This window comes from Mirounga leonina, unplaced genomic scaffold (assembly GCF_011800145.1).
Source record: "Mirounga leonina isolate KUSES-001 unplaced genomic scaffold, KU_Mleo_1.0 Mir_493, whole genome shotgun sequence".
In the NCBI taxonomy this organism is placed as follows: Eukaryota; Metazoa; Chordata; class Mammalia; order Carnivora; family Phocidae; genus Mirounga; species Mirounga leonina.
The window spans coordinates 790603-803690 of NW_023270780.1; the positions used below are offsets into that span (position 1 = coordinate 790603).

The 13088-nt window shown below is 35.8% G+C and overlaps 1 long non-coding RNA gene across 1 annotated transcript in view; it reads left to right on the top strand.

Annotated features, from left to right (window-relative positions):
- The window catches only part of LOC118000253, a 29292-nt gene extending 16601 nt beyond the window's left edge, over positions 1-12691 (top strand). Inside the window, exons 3-4 of the long non-coding RNA XR_004676424.1 lie at positions 11785-11926; positions 12271-12691. This is a non-coding gene — a long non-coding RNA (uncharacterized LOC118000253). The remainder of the gene's footprint in view (positions 1-11784; positions 11927-12270) is intronic.
- Positions 12692-13088: the final 397 nt, after the last annotated feature.

Here is a 13088-nt window from a genome sequence, read left to right on the forward strand (position 1 = left end):
AAAAAAAATCTTCTGCACAGTGAAGGAAACAATCAACAAAACTAAAAGGGGTCTTTTCTGGTTCCATACAAAGTTTAGAATGGTTTGTTCCAGCTCTGTGAAAAATGTTGTTGGTATTTTGATTGGGATTGCTTTGAATGTGTAGACTGCTTTGGGTAGCATAGACATTTTAACAATATTTGCTCTTCCAATCCATGAGCATCAACCTATGGAATGGGAGAAGATATTTGCAAAGCCGTATCTGATAAAAGGCTAGTATCCAAAATATATAAAGAACTTAAAAAACTCAACATCCAAAAAACAATAATCCAGTTTTTAAAATGGGCAGAAGGGCGCCTGGGTGGCTCAGTTGGTTAAGCGACTGCCTTCGGCTCAGGTCATGATCCTGGAGTCCCGGGATCGAGTCCCGCATTGGGCTCCCTGCTCAGCAGGGAGTCTGCTTCTCCCTCTGACCCTCCTCCCTCTCATGCTCTCTGTCTCTCATTCTCTCTGTCTCAAATAAATAAATAAAATCTTTAAAAAAAATAAAATAAAATAAAATAAAATAAAATGGGCAGAAGACATGAAATAGATGTTTTTCCAAAGAAGACATATACATGGCCAACAGACATATGAAAAGATGCTCAACATCACTAATCATCAGGGAAATACAAATCAAAACCACAATGAGATACCACCTCACACCTGTAAGAATGGCTAAAATCAACAATACAAGAAACAACAGGTGTTGGCGAGGAGTAGAGAAAGGGGAACCTTCTCACGCTGTTGGTGGGAACGCAAACTGGTGCAGCCACTCTGGAAAACAGTATGGAGGTTCCTCAAAAAGTTAAAAATAGAACCACCCTATGATCCAGCAATTGCACTAGTAGGTATTTACCCAAAGGATACAAAACTACTGATTCAAAGGGTTACATGCACTCCAATGTTCATGTTTAACTTTTTAAAAACTTCCAAACACTGCTGCAAAGTGCTTGTACTATTTGTACTCCCACCACCAGTTATGCAAGTTCCAATTTCTCTTTTTAATTATAGCCATTTTTTAAAGATTTTATTTTTAAGTAATCTCTACTCCCAACATGGAGCTCAAACTTACGATCCTAGGATCAAGGGTCATATGTTCTACTGACTTAGCCAGCCAGTTGTAGCCATTCTGGTGGATATGTACATAGTGTTATTTCATTGTGGTTTTAATCTGCACTTTCCTAATGACTAGTGATGTTGAAAACACTTTCATGTGCATATTAGCCACGTATTTATCTTCTTTTGTGAAGTGTTTATGCAAGCCTTTTGCCCATTCTGTTTGCTGGATTATCTTTTTACAATTGATTTGTAAGAGTTCTTCATATATATCAGAAAGAAATTTTTTGTCAGATATATGTTTTGCAAATATTTTTTCCTAGACTGGCTGGCCTTTTCATTTTCATGATGTCTTTTGATGAGCAGAAGCTTTGAATTTTGATAAATCTAATTTATTAATATTTTTTTCTTTTTGGCTAATGCTTTTTGTGACCGAAAAAATATTTTGTGACTCCAGGGTCACAAAAATATTCTCCCATGTTTTCTTCTAGAATTCTTATCATTTTAACTTTTATGTTTAGGCCTATGATCTATCTCAAATTAATTTTGTATATAAAATGATGTAAGGGTAAAAGTCATTTTTAAAATATTTTTATCCTGCTGTTGTAGCACCATTTGGGAAAGATTGTCCTTTCTTCAACTGAATTGACTTGATAATTGGTCAAAAATCAATTTACCATATATGTGTGAGTCTCTTTCTGGACTCTGTTCTATTGATCTAATTTCTGTGCTTCATAGAAATTACTATACTATAAGGTATTAATTACTCTATTCATTTGATCAGATAATGGGAATTCTCCAACTTTATTCTTTTTCCAGATTGTTTTGTCTATTCAAGTCCTTTGCATTTCTTCATAAATTTTAGAATCAACATGTCAGTTTATATTTTTAAAAATCCACTAGGATTTGGTTGGAATTGCATTAAATCTATAGATCAATTTGTAGTGAATGGGCACTTTTGCCACATTGATTCTTCTAATCCATGACCACAATATATCTCTCCTCTTGTTTATGTCTTCTTTAATTTCTCTCAACAATGTTTTGTCCTCAGTATTGACATTTTATACTTCTATTAAATTTATTCCTAAGTATTTTGTTTTTGATACTATTGTAATAATATTTTTACATTTAACTGTCCACTTTTTTACTGCTGGTGTAAACAAATATGATTGATCTTTGTACATTGACTTTATATGACATGATTTTCTAAATGCACTTAGTAGTTCCAGCATGGTTTTGGGTTCCTTAGCATTTCCTACATACACCATCATGCCATCTGAGAAAAAAGACAATTTTACTTCATCTTTTTCAAACTTTATGCCACTTGTTTTTTTGCTTGCCATATTGTACTGGCTAGGATCTTCCATACAATACTGAGTAGAAGTAGTGAAAGCACTTTTTCTGATCTTAGGAGATAAGTATTCAATATTTTACTATTAAGTATGATGTTAGCTACAGAATTTTTCATAGACTGTTCATTATCAGATTGAGGAGGCTCCATCCCTTCTCTGGTGAGCATTTTCATCATGAATCAGTGTTGAATGTTTTCAAATTTTTTCCTGCATTTATTGAGTTGCTCTTTTGGCTTTTCTTCTTCATTCTTTGAATGTGGTGAATTATACTGAGTGATTTTGAAGTTTTAAACCATCCTTAAATTTGGGGGGATTAACTCTACTTGATCTTAATATAAAATCCTTCTTAAATTAGTTTTGTTTTTTATTTATTCTTTTTATGCATTGCTGGGTTCAGTATGTCAATGTTTTGTTGAGGACTTTTTTTAAATCTATGATCTTGAAAGGTAATGGTCTTCCATTTTCTTTCCTTATAGAGGTTTTTTGGGGGGGAGGTAGAATCTTTTTTTTTTTTTCCTGGTTTGTGTAATGTTGACTTCATAAAATGATTTGGTGTTTTCTCCTCTGTTTTCAGAATGAGGTTACAGAGAAATAGGACTTTGCCTCCTCAGATGATTAAAAAAATTCACTAATAAAACCATCTGGAATGGCAGTTTTCTTTGTGAGAAAGCTTGTGAGTTTTCTCCATTTTTATTCAGTTTTTCTTTGTCTTTTTTTCTAAAATTTTATTTATTTATTTGAGAGAGAGAGAGAGAGAGATAGCGAGAGAGAGCACTAGCAGAGGTGAGGAGGAGAGGGAGAAGCAGATTCCCCACTGAGCAAGGAGCCCAAGGTGGGGCTCGATCCCAGGACCCTGGGATCAATGACCCAAGGGGAAGGCACACGCTTAACGGATTGAGCAACCCAGGTGCCCCAATTTTTATTTTTGTTGAGTCAATTTTTTTTAAAGATTTTAATTATTTATTTGACAGAAAGAGACACAGCAAGAGCAGGAACACAAGAAAAGGGAGTGGGAGAGGGAGAAGCAGGCTTCCCGCAGAGCAGCGAGCCCGATGCGGGGCTCAATCCCAGGACCCTGGGATCATGACCTAAGCTGAAGGCAGATGCTTAATGACTGAGCCATCCAGGCGCCCCTTGAGTCAATTTTAAATTATGTTTTTTCAGTGAATTTGTCTACTTTTATTGAAACTTTCATATTTATTGGCATAAAATTGTTCATAATTCTTTATTTTGTCCTTTTTATATCTGTAGCATCTATAATAATTTCTATCTTTAATTCCTGATTTTGAATTTTTTTTCTTGATCAGTCTCATTGGGAGATTATGGATTTTATCAATCTTTTCAAAGGATCAATTTTGACATTATGAATTTCTCTATTGTTTGTCTTTTACTTAATCAGCTGCAGCTCTTTATTATTTCCTGCCTTCTATTTTCTTTGTTTTTAATTTGTTCTTCTTTTTCTAGCTTCTTAAGGTGAAATGTAGATCATTGATTTTAAACATTTCTTCTTTTCTAAAAAAAAAATATATATATATATATATATATTTAAATTTCCCTTCAAGTATTTCTTTAGAAGTATACTAACATTTTGTTTCATTTTCCAATTTTTCTTATGATTTCTTCTTTGAGACATGGGCTATTTATGCAAGTGTTGTTATATTTCCAAGTTTTGGGGGATTTTTCTAGATACCTTATTGTTATTGATTTCTAATTTAATTTTACTGTAGTCAAAGAACATGTTCTGTAAGATATTAATCTTTTGAAAGCATTTGTGAGTTATTTTATGGCCCAGCATATGGTCCAACTTGGGGAATGTTCCCTGAGCATTCAAATGTTTATTCTGCTGTTACAGAGTGTTCTATAAATGTCGGCTAAGTCAAGTTGTTGATTGTGTAGTTCAAAACTTTTTATCCTTACTAACTTTTTAATTTACTTGTTCTATAAATTACTTAGAGAAAGTTATTAAAATCTTCCACTATAATTGGATATTTGTCTATTTTTCCCTTTAGTTCTGTCACGTTTTGCTTCTGTTATTAGATGCATTTATATTTAGAATTGTTATGTCTTCCTGATGAATTGACCCTTTTATCATTGTTAAATGTCCTTCTTTATATTTGGAAATATTCCTTGACTTTAAGTCTACTGATACTAATATAGCCACACCAAGTTGATTCCATCTACTGTTTAATTGTATATCTTTTTCCATCTTTGACTGTGAACCTATATATGTGTTCTTTGTATTTAAGCTGTGTCTCCTCTGGATATCATATACTTAAGTCTTGGTTTTTTTTATCCCATCTGAAAATCCATATTTATTTAGTGTAATTATTGAGATCATTGGGTATGTCTACCACCTTGCTATTTCTTTTCTACTTGTCCCATCTGGATTTTTCCCCCTCTATTTCTCCTTTCCTGCCTTTTAGGGTTTTTTGATTAATTGAACATTTTTGCTATTCCATTTTATTTCCTCTATTGGCTTTTAAGCTGTATCTCTGGAGATTTTTTTTCTTAGTGGTTGCTCTAGACATTAACTTAGGTTTTGTCATAATCTACTGATAATTAATATTGTGCCACTTTACATGGAATGTGAGACTCTTGCAACACTATACTTCCATCTAATCCTCCATCCTTTGTGCTATGATTGCCATATATTATATTTCTACTATATCATATACCCTGCAAGATATTCTTGCTAGTTTTGTCTTAAGCAGTCACTTACCTTTAAAGAAATTAAGAGGAAAAAATAAGGTAGCATTCTATACTTACCTACATATTTATGTTCTGCTTTCTTTCCTGTAGATCTGAATTTTCATCTGGTATCATTTTCCTTCAGCCTAATAACTACTCTTTAGCATTTCTTGTACTGTAGTTCTGCTGGCAACAAAGTCTCTTAGCTTTTATGTATCTGAAAATGCTCTATTCTACCTCATATTTTAAGGATATTGTCACAACATATTGAATTCTGGGTTGATGGGGCTTGTTTTTCTTTCCACCTATGAAATATATCATTCTATTTCTTCTAGCCTTCATTATTTCCTGTAAGAAGTCAGCTCTAATAGGTTATTTGTGTATCCCAGTATGTTGCGCCCCCCTCCCAGCTCCAGCTACTTTTAAGTTTTTCCCTTTTTTTCTTTACTTTTTAATTGGTTATTAAAATATAGTTGACATATAATATTACATTAGCTTCAGGTGTACAACAAAGTGATCCAACAATTCTATACATTACTCAATGCTCACTAAAATAAGTGTAGTCAACATCTGTCACCATACAACACAATTATATTATTGATTTCCTATGCTGTACCTTTCATCTCCATGACTTATTTACTTTATAACAGGAAATTTGTACCTCTTAATCCCCTTCACCTATTTTGCCCATGCCCCCATCCACCACCCCTCTGGCAACCACCTGTATTTAAAAGTCTATTTTTTGTTTGTCCATTCGTTGTTTTTTTAGATTCCACATATAAGTGAAATTATATGGTATTTGTGTTGCTCTGTCTGACTTATTTCACTTAGTATAATACCCTCTAGATCCATCCATGTTGTCACAAATGGCAAGATCTCATCCTTTTTTATGGATGCATAATATTCGTGTGTGTGTGTATCCCACTATACCATATCTTCTTTATCCATTCATCTACTGATGGACACGTGCGCTACTTCCATATTTTGGTTAGTGCAAATAAAGCTGCAATAAACATAGGGATGCATATAGCTTTTTGAATTTGTGTTTTCATTTGCTTTGGGTAAATACCCAGGGGAATTACTGGATCCTATGGTATTTCTATTTTCAGTTTTTTGAGGAACCTCCATACTGCTTTCCAGAGTGGTTGCATCAATTTGCATTCTCAACCAACCGTGCATAGGGTTCCCTTTTCTTCACATCCTTGCCAACATTTGTTATTACTTGTCTTTTTGATACTAGCCATTCTGACTGGTGTTAGGTGATAGCTCATTGCATTTTCCTCATGATTAGTGACATTGAGAATCTTTTCATGTGTCTGTTGGCCATCTGTATGTCTTCTTTGATAGAATGTCTATTCAGGTCAGTTTTACCCATTTTTAAATCAGATGGTTTGTCTTTTTGGTGTTGAGTTGTATAAGTTCTTTATATTTTTTGGATATTAACCCCTTATTGGATATATGATTTACAAACATCTTTTCCCATTCAGTAGGTTACCTTTTCATTTTGTTGATGGTTTCCTTTGCTATGCAAAAGCTTTTTATTTGGTGTGGTGCCAATAGTTTATTTTTGCTTTTTTTCCCCTTGCCTGAGGAGGCATGCCCATAAATGTGTTGCTAAAACCAATGTCTATTACTTCCTATATTTTATTTTAAGAGATTTATGGTTTCAGGTCTCAAATTTAGGTCTTTAATCCATTTTGAGTTTATTTTTGTGTATGGTGTAAAAAGTGGCCCAGTTTCATTTTTTTGCATGTAGCCCTCCATTTTTCCCAATGCCATTTATTGAAAAAACTGCCTTTTCCCCATTATATATTCTTGCCTCCTTTGTTATAGATTAAGTGACCATACAAATACAGGTTTATTTCCAGATTTTCTCTTTATTTTTGATTTTCAGCAGTTTGACTATAATTTCCTGAATAGAATTGAACTGATAAACATTGAAAATTGGACCAGTATGTTCAGATTGCAGATTGCAATGGAATGTTATTCAGCCATATAAAAGAATGAAATCTTGCCATTTACAACATTATGGTTGGAACTTGAGGACATTTTGCTAAGTGAAATAAGTCAGAGAGAGAAAGAAAAATTCCTATGACCTCTCTTACATGTGGGATCTGGAAATAAAAAAACAAGCAAACACAAGCTCATAGATATATAGAACAGGTTGGTAGTTGCCAGAGGCAGGGGGTGGGTGGTGGGAGAAAGTGAACTTTTTTTTAGTTTAAGTAAATTGAATAAAAAATTTTTTAAAACATTTAAAAGATTTTTAAAAATTACCTTATGATTGAGCCAGTCCATTCCTACCTATGTAACCAAATGGTTTGAAAGCAGGGACTCAAAAAAGAAGGAGGAAGAGGAAGAAAAAGAGTTCTTAGAAATTAAAATATAAAAGCAGGAACAAAGTAATTCAATAGAAATATTTAAAGATATAATTGAAGAAATCTCTCAGAAAGTAGAACAAGGAAACAGACATAAAAATAGAAGACAAAATTGGAAGATAAATTCAGGATGTCCAACTCCTGATAAATTAAATTTTGGAAAGAAAAAACATGGAGGAAGAAATCACCAAAGAAATAATACTAGAAAAGTTCCCAAAATTGAAGGACATAAATTTCCAGATTGAAAGGACCCACCAAAAATCTGTGCAATGAATGGACTTACATCAAGCACATCACTGTGCAGTTTAAGAATGGTGGTGATAAAGACAAAATCCCAGGATTGCCCTGGAAGAAAGAGAAAAAAAGAAAAAAATGCAAGATACTTTTTTAAAGTTCAGAAACTGGAATATTGTTGGACTTCTCAAAAACAAAATTAGAGGTCAGGGGATAAAGGACCAATGTCCTCAAAATTCTGAAGGGAAATGATTTAACCTAGAATTGCATTTCCAAGTTGATTGAGCATTAGATAGGAAAAGACTTATTTGAACATGCCAGTCTCCTGGTGTCTGGGAATCTCCTAAAGATGTTGTCTGGAAAAATGTAATACACACAATCAAAATTGTGAGGAAAGGGGGAAATTGTGTGTGAAAAGGGATGATATTAAGAAAGCTATATGCCGGGACACCTGGGTGGCTCAGTCGGTTAAGTGTCTGCCTTCTGCTCAGGTCATGATCCCGGGGTCCTGGGATCGAGTCCTGCATTGGGCTCCCTGCTCAGGAGGGAGCCTGCTTCTCCCTCTCTCTCTGCTGCTCCCCCCTGCTTGTGCTTTCTCACGCTCTCTGTCAAATAGATAAATACAGTCTTTAAAAAAAAAAAAAGAAAGAAAGCTCTATGCTTATCTTCTATTATGAAACAGTGAGATAAATACCAGAAGAAATGCCTAGTTGCCCCTGGAAAATGCAACTTAGAGATGGGATATCTGTTTTTCAGTCTAATCCTAAAGTACAAAGTGAATTTAAAATATGTCTATATATTGCTTCTAGGGGGGAAAAAATAAAAATTACCTTCCTGACTTGTATGATAGGCAGTGCTATGTGTTCACCAAGACCATTTCATTTTTCTCCTTCATAATTAGCTAAACTGGCCCCCTTGTTAGATTGGAGCCACATGCATGTGAGTGGAAACCACACATGCTGTTCTCAGGCCTGACACATAAAACCCTGCAATAAAAAAATGTTTTAATCAATCTTTTAGCTCTACCTAAATAAAATTCATTTTAGTAACCAAAGTTGTTCAATAATGACACAGGCTGTCTCAAAGAAGTGAGTTACCTGTTGCTAACGTATTCAAATAGGATCAGTAAGACTCCCTATCAGGAAGTTGGAGAAGATGAGCCTGATTTGGCATAAGGATGGGCTAGCCAACATCTATGTTTTCAGCAAACTCTAGTGTTCTATAGCTCAGTTTCAGAACTTTGGGGTTCTCTTTGATTCATTCATTCATTCATTCATTCATTCAACAAATACCGAAAGCCTCTTATGTGTCAAGTGCTGGGGATACCATAGTGAGCAGGAGCAATTAACCCATCCTGGAGGAATTTACCCATCTAGCAAAGGTATGAAAAGAAATGAATCTGAGCTCCAGCACAAAGGATTTAGATTAACTCTAAGGAAGGGCTTGCTTAGTTGTTAAACTAAATCTGTATAAATCTTTTAAAATAGGAAAGATCCATGTCGATCTGGAATGGTTTAAAATATAATCAGGTAATGTTTGTAGACAGAGGAATGAACTTGATAGTCTAGAAATCTTTTCTAGTTTGATGAGCCAATTATTGTCTGAACACATCTGGGAATATGTTATGTCAATACTTAGACCATTTCATTCAAAGTCTTCATGTGCATTTCCTAATGTTAATTAAGCAAAATTTAGGAGATGAATGGGTCTCTTTCCCCCTCTAATTAGAAGGAAAACTGAGGCAAACACGATGAAATGATTGCCCAGAACCAAAGCTAAACTTAGAAAAGAGTATACTTTCTTACCATTGATATTGATTAAATATCTACTATGTGCTATGTATGCACTGACCTAGGTACCTTAAGTATATTATTTATTCTCTCCAGCAACACTAGGAATACATATTATTATTCATACTTTGGAATTAGAAAACTGAAACCCAGAGAGTAAAAATATCTTGCCGGTAAGCAGCAAGGTCAGTATTCAAACCCAGATCTGTCTGATTCTAAAGCCTCTGCTCTTAACCACTATACTGTAGTATGATCATACACAATATATATATATATATATAAAATGACTGATTTTGTAAATAATTCCCTAGGCTCTGCTAGACAAGAAACATCCATGGCATGCTCTCTCAGCAAAGACTCATCTTGCTCCAGAACATGAAGGATCCTAGTTATGCAGGCTAAAGAAGGTAATGGCAGGACCCTGGGCCTCCAAGGCCAAACGGCATGTCTCCCAATGATAGCTGCAGTGTTCCTGATGAGGAGATGGATACTACTGCCAATAGTAGTATTCATTCTGGCTGGATCTAGCCTTGTCGCAGGGCTATAAAGCAGAAGATTATCCCCTGACTAGGGTGAAGCCATCTTGCCTTCTGATGCCAAGATCACCCTGTGGTTTGCTGGGGAAGATGTTTTTCCATTTGCTGATTGGATATTAAAGGGTTATCTGTCTGACCAATTCTATAGGAAACAACTGACATGATTACATTTATAACACGCTTCAAAATATCTTGGAAGAGGGCGCCTGGGTGGCTCAGTCATTAAGCGTCTGCCTTCGGCTCAGGTCATGATCCCGGGGCCCTGGGATCGAGCCCCACATTGGGCTCCCTGCTCAGTGGGAAGCCTGCTTCTCCCTCTCTCTCTGCCCCTGCTTGTGTTCCCTCTCTTGCTGTGTGTCTCTCTGTCAAATAAATAAATAAAATCTTAAAAAAAAATACCTTGGAAAATACATCCGACTGGAGAAGGCAGAGGAGAAATCCCTCAGAAGTCAGATACTAAAGCACTGCTATGTCCCTCAGGAAGCCTTTCCTAATCCAGGCTGTGCTCTGTATTACATTAATAGCATACTGTTTTATAATATAGTCATTAATGTATATTTCTCACCTACTCTACTAAAGTGCAGCTTGTTGAAGCAGCCTTTGGAGACAGATGGACCTGGATTCAAATCTAGGTTCTATCAGTTACTACTTCTGGTTGGAACTGGGCAAGTTGCTAAATTGCTGAATTTCTCTGAATCTCCATTTTCCCATATTAGAATTTAGTTAACAATATCCCCCACTAGAGGGTAATTCTTAGGACTCAAAGTCCTAAGAGCACTTGACAGTTAATAGGCACTTCACCCAGGTTTCTTTCCACCTGTAGAGCAGGGACCATATCCTTGTCATCTTTGCATCCCTCCAAGTGTCTAACTTAGCATCTTGAATTTGCAAGATATTTAGTTACTATTTGCTGAATGAGGAAACTGCTTTGAACTTGGAATCAGAAGACCTGTGGTGCTTCCCATTGATGGACCTCAATTTCCTTACTTGTAATATAGAGTTGGTAATACTTCATCTGGCTGAAGATTCAGTAAGCATAACTGTGCCAAGGACAGTGGCTCTACACCTCATTTATACGTTAGAATTAGAATGTGGGAGCTTTTGAAAAATATTGATTTCCAGCTTTACCTAGGTCATAAAAAAAATCTCTGGGCGATGGACTCTGAAAAACAAACTGAGGGTTCTAGAGGGGAGGGGGGTGGGAGGATGGGTTAGCCTGGTGGTGGGTATTGAGGAGGGCACATTCTGCATGGAGCACTGGGTGTTGTGCACAAACAATGAATCATGGAACACTTCATCTAAAACTAATGATGTAATGTATGGGGATTAACATAAGAATAAGATAAAAATAAAAATAAAAATAAAGGAAAAAAAAAATCTCTGGGGATGAGGTCTAGGCAGTATATACATTTCCAGAGGAGTTTCTAGTAGACAGAGAAGGCTGAGAATCACTAGTCTTGCACAATGCCTGACACACTGCAAGCACCCAATAACTGTTTGTCCTTTCAGATAGAAGGTATACCATCCAGATGATGGTAAGGGCAATTTCCTAGGGGGAAGACAGGAGTCCCTATTCCTAATTCATTCCACACAGTCCTATCACTTAGAAATTCAGTATTTATTATATTTAAAATAGAAATGCTGCTAGGATGGTTACATTTATAAATATTTACAATTTAAGCTGGAAGAACTCTTTAAAATCATCTGGTCCAAACCTCTCATTTTGTAGATAAGGAAACAGACCTAGAGAGAGGAAGTGATTTTCCCAGTGTCTCATAGTGGCAAGAACACAAGTCCACCCTCAGACTGCTATTGTGGCACTGGATAATGGCATTTTCCTCAAGCTACTAAGTGACAGAAGCAAGGAAGAGGTAAGACTCAGTCATTCAACACATGCACAACCCTTATGCAAGATACTATGATAAATGCTGTGGTGGCAGGGATAAATCAAATAGGGATTCCACTTTGATGGAAAGATTACAAATTTCCTGAGAAAAAGAAAAGGAGGGAGTAAGATTTTGACTTCACTTTCCTTGCAGTATTGCCTTGGGCCTGGGGCCGGGGTTAGACAGATCACTGGGTCATGACAAACCATCCTCATGCTACCTTGAGTATCTAACTTTAAACTGTTATTGTTGTTGTTGTTATTTATATTTTTAACATGATATGAACATCATAAGCCAGGTACTATACAGACTAACCTTTTATTGCCAAGCTCAATACAGACTGACCACATGAGAATTATCTGGAAAATTCATCTTTGAAATGAACATCATTGAACCTTCAGCTGTGGCAGACCAACTTGTACAGACCAATCCTCATTCCAAGAACACCTAGAAAATCTAGATAAACTATTTGAAAGAAAAACATCAATTGGAAGGTTCAGTGAGCTGCCAAGGCAGCAAGGACTTGAGGACAAAGATCTTTGCCACAGAGAGGTGAGCACAGCATTCAGCTTCACTCTTACACAGACATGTGTTGATTCATAAATGGTGAAGCTGGGAAACTGAGCTTCATAAATTCTGTGAGGCTGGGAAACTGAGCAGAGCTGTTGGCAGCCTTACAGAAATTGAGGTCAGATTCCAACAAAGAGGAATAGCTCTGATAACACCCTAGGCTTTCAGTTAGGACCTCTAAAAGGCTACACTTTAAGTGTAAATATGAAGTAGAAATAGACCACCCCTCAAAAAGAATAAATCTTGGTGTTCAATGAATTCAGTTTAGATTGGATTGAGATAAATTGCCCCTAGACTGATTGCTTGCTAGAAGCAAAAGTATATATCCTCTGAAGTAAAATAACATCATTAAGAGTCTCAAAACATCTCTACAATGTTTTATACACAATGTCTAAGATTCACACAAAAGTTACAGGTGCATCAGAAAGACAAGACCAAATGTCTGAACAACAAGGGGGAAGAAAAGAAAATAGAAGCAGACCCATGAGGGATTCAGATCTTGAAGGTATCAAATTGTAGTAACTGTGAATAATGTATTCAAAAATAGATGAGAAACTTTCTCCATCTAGAGAACTGG